Below are 6,000 nucleotides of genomic sequence, written 5' to 3'. Positions count from 1 at the left end.
TGGCGAAATAATTACAATATAACAATTAAACACTGGAATGGTAGATGTGCAGAAGATGAATGTGCAAGTAGAGCTACTGGGGTGCAAATAAATACAGTATGGGGATGAGGTAGGTAGAAAGATGGGCTGTTTACAGATGGGCTATGTACAGGTGCAGTGATCTGTGAGCTGCTCTGACAGCTGGTGCTTAAACCTAGTGAGGGAGATATGAGTCTCCAGCTTCAGAGATTTTTGCAGTTCGTTCCAGTCATTGGCAGCAGAGAACTGGAAGGAAAGGCGGCCAAAGGAGGAATTGGCTGGGGGTGACCAGTGAGATATACCTGCTGGAGCGCATGCTACGAGTGGGTGTTGCTATGGTGACCAGTGAGCTGAGATAAGGTGGGGCTTTACCTAGCAGAGACTTGTAGATAACCTGTAGCCAGTGGGTTTGGCGACGAGTATGAAGCTAGGGCCAACCAACGAGAGCGTACAGGTCGCAATGGCGGGTAGTGTATGGGGCTTTGGTGACAAAACGGATGGCACTGTGATAGACTGCATCCAGTTTGTTGAGTAGAGTGTTGGAGGCTATTTTATAGATGACATCACCGAAGTCGAGGATCGGTAGGATGGTCAGTTTTTTGTATGGCATTGAAGCATGTCTGGAGGTTAGTTAACACAGTGTCCAAAGAGGGGCCAGAAGTATACAGAATGGTGTCGTCTGCGTAGAGGTGGATCAGAGAATCACCAGCAGCAAGAGCGACATCATTGATTTATACAGAGAAGAGAGTCGGCCCGAGAATTGAACCCTGTGGCACACCCATAGAGACTGCCAGAGGTCCGGACAATAGGCCCTCCGATTTGACACACTGAACTCTATCAGATAAGTAGTTGGTAAACCAGGCGAGGCAATCATTTGAGAAACCAAGGCTGTCGAGTCTGCCAATAAGAATGTGGTGATTGACAGAGTCGAAAGCCTTGGCTTAGGGATGGTTCTGTAATGGACAGAAACAGAGATAATGAATATGCTATATATGAGATAAATATAATGGCCTGAGTAGAAATATTCAGAGTAGGCGTGGTGGTGGTTCCCCCACAGAGGCGGGCTGTGCCCCAGCAGAGGTGAGAAAGCCTGGCAGCATAAGCTCTCCAACTGAGGGGAGCCGTGCCCCAGCAAAGGATAGCAGGCATGGTGGCGGCGATTCACCAACTGAGGCATTCAAGTCCCCCAGTGCAGGAACCAGAAGAGGGCCCAGGGCAGGACCCGGAGCAGGCCCCAACGGTAGACCCAAGATCAGGGCCAGATCAGGAGGTAATACTGGTGAGTCCAGGGCAGATGGTGGATCAGCTCGAACCCTAGGAGCAGGAATAGGTAGTGTCCCTGGGCGGTGAGGTCTGGTGTGTCTCCCACAGTCACGGCGGTGGGTTGAGTCCAGCAGCAGCAGATCCAGGATTAGTGGTGGATCATGTGGTGTACCATGGGCAGGGGAATCCTGGACAGCCCAAACGGGACCCAGGGCTATGTCTAGGTCAGGTGAAGCTGTATTAACTGACCTGTGACCCACTGACACCACCCCTGTTTAAGGGGAGTAAGGCAGCTGAAGAGTTAACACACACACACACACACACACACACACACACACACACACACACACACACACACACACACACACACACACACACACACACACACACACACACACACACACACAGAAAACTTTATTCACCCACAGGAGAAGATGAAGATGTACATGGGGGTGGTTCTGTAATGGACAGAAACAGAGATAATGAATATGCTAAACATGAGATAAATACACTGGCCTAAATAGATATACGCAGAGTATGATAGAATGGAATATGGGATAGAACTACAAGGACTGTATCTAATAATGACCTAATAACCATGTAGTAACAAGAGATTAATGACCAGCATGGCAATAGTACAGTAAGAATAACGTCAGTAAGAATATTATACAAATAGTCAGCTATTGCACAGCAACACACAAGTAAAAACTGTATTTAAATAATATATATTATACACTGAGTGTACAAAACATTAGGAACACCTTCCTAATATCAGTGGTGGAAACAGTACTCAATTGTCATACTTGAGTAAAAGTAAAGATACCTGAATAGAAAATGACTAAGGTAAAAGTGAAAGTCACCCAGTAAAGTACTACTTGACTAAATGTCTGAAGGTATTTGGTTTTAAAAAATACTTACGTATCAAAAGTAAATGGAATTGCTAAAATATAATTCAAATTCCAGGGTCAGGGACAGGCAGAGTGGTCAGGCTCAGGATAGGCAAAGGTCAAAAACCAGGAGGACGAGGAAAGAGGGTCTGGGAAACGATAGGAGCTGACAGGAAAAACGCTAGTTAGCTTGAACGAACAAGACGAACTGGCAACAAACAGACAGAGAACACAGGTATAAATACACAGGGGATAATAGGGAAGATGGGTGACACCTGGAGTGGGGTGAAGACAAGCACTTGGACTGGTGAAACAGATCAGGGCGTGACATGATAAGTGTGTGAATTAGACCATTTCCCGGTTAAAATGTAACATGTACTTTTGGGTGTCAGGGAAAACGTATGGAGTAAAAAGTATTTTCTTTTCTTTAGGAATGTAGTGAAGTAAAAGTAAAAGTTGGCAAAAATATAAATAGTAAAGTAAAGTACAGATACCCCAAAAACTAATTAAATAGTACTTTAAAATATTTTTACTTAAGAACCTTACACTACTGCCTAATATTGAGTGGCACCCCCTTTCGCACTCAGAACAGCTTCAATTCGTTGGGGCATGCTCTACAAGGTGTCAAAAGCGTTCGACAGGGATGCTGGCCTTGTTGACTCCAATGCTTCCCACAGTTGTAACAAGTTGGCTGGATGTCCTTTGGGTGGTTGACCATTGTTGATACGGGAAACTGTTGAGCTTGAAAAACCCAGTAGTGTTGCTGTTCTTGACACACTCTAACCGGTGTGCCTGGCACCTACTACCAGACCCCGTTCAAAGGCACTTAAATATTTTGTCTTGCCTGTTCACCCTCTGAATGGCACACATACACAATCCATGTCTCAATTGTCTCAAGGCTTGAAAATCCTCCTTTAACCTGTCTCCTTCCCTTCATTTACACTGATTGACGTGGATTTAACAATTGTCATCATCAAGGGATAATAGATTTCACCTGGATTCGGCTGGTCAGTCTCTGTCATGCTTTGTACACTCAGTGTATATAGGAGATAGGAAGAAGTAAACAGTGAATAATCATTGCAGACAACAACAAAATAAACATAATAATAACAGGAATGAGAACTACATAGAATACTGCTAATCTAGCATGTACTGCAAGGACAACAACAGTGACAACTAACTTTGTAATCACGCATCCTATGCACGTACAGTACCAGTCAAAGTTTGGACACACCTACACATTCAAGGGTTTTCTTTATTTGACTATTTTCCACATTGTAGAATAGTAGTGAAGACTTTAAAACTATGAAACAGTCGCCCTCAGGTAGCCTGTTTCTGGTCTCAAGTTCAGGATTGGCTGAAAATGCAAAACAGGGATCTAAAATTGACCCTAGAAATAGTACTGTTAGGAGATCTGGAGAGACCAGGTCAGTCAATTACTAATATACTAATACTCTTAGTAAAAGTATTTGTCTTCAACTTGCAATCTGTGGATTCTATTTGATTAGATAGATTGACATTTTATGTTAAACATCACAGCATAGTTGAAAGATATATGGAGCATAGAAATCTGAAGAGGGTGACCAGCAGACATAGGTGGGATGGGCATTTCCTTCTTAATGCATTTGAGCCAATCAGTTGTGTTGTGACAAGGTAGGGGTGGTATACAGAAGATAGACCTATTTGTAAAAGACCAAGTCCATATTAAGGCAAGAACAACTGAAATAAGCAAAGAGAAACAACAGTCCATCACTACTTTAATTCATGAAGGTCAGTCAATCCGGAAAATGTCAAGAACTGTGAAAGTTTCTTCAAGTGCAGTCGCAAAATGATGAAACTGGCTCTCATGAGGACCACCACAGGAAAGGAAGACCCAGAGTTACCTCTGCTGCAGAGGATAAGTTCATTAGAGTTACCAGCCTTAGAAATTGCAGCCCAAATAAATGCTTCACAGAGTTCAAGTAACAACATCAACTGTTCAGAGGAGACTGCGTGAATCAGGTCTTTATGGTCGAATTGCTGCAAAGAAACCACTACTAAAGGATACCAATAAGAAGAGACTTGCTAGGGCCTAGAAACACCAGCAGTCGACATTAGACCGGTGGAAATCTGCCCTTTGGTCTGATGAGTCCAAATTTGAGATTTTTGGTTCCAGCTGCTGTGTCTTTGTGAGACGCAGAGTTGGTGAATGGATGATCTCCGCATATGTGGTTCCCACAGTGAAGCATGGAGGAGAAGGTGTGATCATGTGGGTGTGCTCTGCTGGTGACACTGTGTGATTTATTTAGAATTCAAGTCACACTAAACCAGCATGGCTACCACAGCATTATGCAGCGATATGCCATCCCATCTGGTTTGCGCTTAGTGGGACTATCTTTTATTTTTCAACAGGACAATGACCTCAGGACACCAACAGGACACCTCCAGGCTGTGTAAGGGCCATATGACCAAGAAGGAAAGTGATGGAGTGCTGCATCAGATGACCTGGCCTTCACAATCACCCGACCTCAACCTAATTGAGATGGTTTGGGATGAGTTAGACTGCCAAGTGAAGGAAAGCAGCCAACAAGTACTCAGCATATGTGGGAACTACTTCAAGACTGTTAGAAAAGCATTCCAGTTGAAGCTGTCTTAGACAATGCCAAGAGTGTGCAAAGCTGTTGTCAAGGCAAAGGGTGGCTACTTTGAAGAATCTATCAAATGAAATGTATTCGGATTTGTTCAACACTTTTTTGGTTACTACAGGATTCCATATGTGTTATTTCATAGTTTTGATGCCTTCACTATTATTCAACATTGTAGAAAATAGTCAAAATAAAGAAAAACCCTTGAATGAGTAGGTGTCCAAACTTTTGACTGATACTGTATGTCCACCCTCGCTCTGACACTGGAAGACAAACAGTTCATGAATCATTAGACAAAGAATGTTAGCAGCACTTCTTTCTTTTCCATTGGTCTTGTCTAATAAATTATTCCTGATATCTGTAACAGTTGAGTTTGTGCATCAAATATTACTCTATGTAACGGCTGTCTGAAGAGAGAGTGGACCAAAACGCAGCGGAGTTAGTGTTCATCATATTTAATTATTAACCGGAACACTATACAACTACAAAATAAGAAACTGACAGCCAAACAGTCCTGTCAGGTGAAACACAATGACAGAAACAATTACCCACAAAACCCCAACGGAAAAGCATGCACTTATGTGTGACTCCCAATCAACAACAACAAACTTCAGCTGTGCCTGATTGGGAGCCACACACGGCCCAAAACAAAGAAATACCAAAAAACATAGAAACAGAACATAGAACGCCCACCCAATGTAACATCCTGGCCTAACCAAAATAAAGAACAAAAACCCCTCTCTATGGCCAGGGCGTTACAGTACCCCCCGCCCCCCCCCCCGAAGGTGCGGACTCCGGCCGCAAAACCTGACACTGAAAGGGAGGGTCCTGGTGGGCCTTCTTACGGCGGCGGCTCAGGTGCGGGACGTGGCCTCTGCCCCACCCTTGGCGTCGCCCTCTTAGGTGGCGCACCTGGCCGCGCTGAAGGTCTGGTGGGCGACCCTGACTTCGCCCGGCTGGCGGGCGACCCTTGTTGCGCCCGGCTGGCGGACGACCCTGGCTGCGCCCAGCTGGCGGGCGGCGATGGCTGTGCCCGGCTGGCGGCGATGGCTGTGCCCGGCTGGCGGGTGTCCCTTGCTGTGCCCGGCTGGCGGGCCACTCTGGCAGATCCGGACAGGTGGGCCACTCTGGCAGATCCGGACAGGCGGGCCACTCTGGCAGATCCGGACAGGTGGGCCGCTCTGGCAGCTCCGGACAGGCGGGCGGCT

This window comes from Salmo salar, chromosome 22, assembly GCF_965601325.2.
Source record: "Salmo salar chromosome 22, fSalSal1, whole genome shotgun sequence".
In the NCBI taxonomy this organism is placed as follows: Eukaryota; Metazoa; Chordata; class Actinopteri; order Salmoniformes; family Salmonidae; genus Salmo; species Salmo salar.
Note: the sequence above shows the minus strand (reverse complement) of the source record.